The sequence below is a fragment of the Chaetura pelagica genome, unplaced genomic scaffold, assembly GCF_000747805.2.
Source record: "Chaetura pelagica isolate M959 unplaced genomic scaffold, ChaPel_1.0 scaffold283, whole genome shotgun sequence".
NCBI lineage: Eukaryota > Metazoa > Chordata > Aves > Apodiformes > Apodidae > Chaetura > Chaetura pelagica.
Window position 1 is genome coordinate 26,412 of NW_009952688.1, and position 2,126 is coordinate 28,537.

Sequence of the window (2,126 nt, forward strand, 5' to 3'; positions counted from 1 at the left end):
TAGCGCACACACACACACACACACACACACACACGCGCGCGCGCGCGCACACACACACGCACGGAGGAAGCAGGGAGCTTGTGACTGGGGCTGAGCAGATGCAGCCTGGTTTGCTGTCCCTGTACCAATTGCTGCCTGAGCTGTGTTAACCAGCTCTCTGAGACACGAAGCTTTTTTTTTTATTTATTTTTTTAACCAGGCTGACGTTTGCTGGGAGATACCAATAAAAGCTTTCCCTGCATCTTCTCTGGCCCCCGGGGCTGAACCACCTTTCTTCCAGGCAGCCTCAAGGACTATGGAGATGGGGCTGCACCAGCAGAGGAGCTAAGGTCTCCCATGCCCACCTGCTGGGGTCTTCCCTGGACCCAGTGCTCTGGCCACAGGCTACTTGCAACTGCTTTAACCCTATGCCTGCTGGTCAGCCTTGCAGGCAGGCAGTCCTCCCTACATGTGACTCCTGGCTACGTGCATTCCTGTCTGCCCAGTGCAATGCAGTGTTGGGGGTGTCAGTTCTCCTGGTCCCCAGGATTGGATATCACTGGTTGTCATGGGGCTGGGGGCTGAAGGGGGGAGATGATGGGGCAGGAGGGAGGAGGCTGCACTGGAGACCAGGGCTTAGCCCTAATGCAACATTTCTAAAGGTGGGATATCTGCTCCACGTGCATCCCCAGCTGCCCCACAACCATCCTGGTGGAGGTGGTCACTCAGCAACCCTGACATGCTCCTGGGATAGGGGAGTTGTGCCTTCCCCTTCAAGAGCTCCCAGCTATACCTGGGGATGATTTAGGGCACAAGAGCCTCTGAGCCTTCCTAGGAGCATCTGGGAATGGTGCCAAAGGCTGGAGCAGAGGGACCCACTGGCCACCCAGTGGGGATGGCTGCAGGACTGTTTGGTGGCTGAGGCTTTCTGGCTCTCTGGAGATGTGCAGTGCCATTCATGAGGCTTTCTCCACCTCTGAACAAGCCTGTGCTGGACCCAACATTTGATGTCCACATCCCTGCAGTGCCCTGTCTCCCCAGGAGCAAGTGACTGGGGGAGGACAGCCTTGAGGGTGCTCCCAGCACTGTATTTGGGACAGGTTTGCTCCAGCCTGTGCCACACACCAGTGCCAGGCTGGTCTCTGACTGCTGACTGCTGCTCCTCACTCTGTACCAGCCCTCCCTAGACCTGTGAGCACTTACACTGCTCCCACAGTACCAATCGATCCATTACACACCCTTTCCACTCCCACACGTCTCGGGCAGGAGTGAGCAGAGACCGTCTGCAGCTCATGTCACTTGCAAGCAGAGCTGGGGGCTGGGAAAGGCAGCATCTGGGTGCTGCATGGGGACCTGAGCCCATCCCTGGCTCCCTTCCTCGTTGGAGATATGCAAAGCCAGGCTGCAGACAGGATTTATCTGCTTCCTGCTTGTGGCTGTCAGATCCTGTCTTGCTTCTTTCCTTCAGCTGCAGGAGCCATGCAAGCTGCCCTGCCCTGACCCAGGGTGCCTCTCTCTTCTTCATCCTTCCCCAGGGATTCTCCCCTTTAGGGTGAATCACACTTTGCAGGAGGCATGGAGGAAAGGTGCTGTGGGTTGGAGAAGGTGGAGGGCAGTTGTAAATGAGGCCAGATGAAAACGTCTCAGCAGATGAACCCTGGCCCCAGAGGACTGGGAAAAGGGGAGGTGATGGATGCAGGCTGTGAAAGCTCTAAGTGCCTCTGCAGGGACAGCCCTGTCCCTGCCAGCCCGTGGCCGTGTGCACTGGCACCTGGAAAAGCAAAGGATGCTCCTGCCCAGCTGCTGAAGGGCTTGGGGGTCTTGCTGCTGTCTGCCCTCATGCTCTGGAACCCTTTCTGCAGCGGGACCAGGCTGCACCCCTGCAGCCTGCAGCAGGGTCTGATGGCAGGGCTGGCTGAGCCTGGGGAACGGCAGCTCCTCGTCAGCCCAGACCTGCTGCTGCAAGGGGCATCCGGCAGCCTCCGCCCTGCCCAAGAAGCAGGATGCTTTTTTTTTCCGCCAGGCAGGGAGAAGGAAGACCAGAGCACAGCCTCTCTGAAAAGCCGGAGCGTGGCTGGGTGCCCAGGGGAGCGGCACCAGGCTGGGAAAGCTCTCGGCGGAGCCGGCAGCACCGGGGGAGGGCTGCA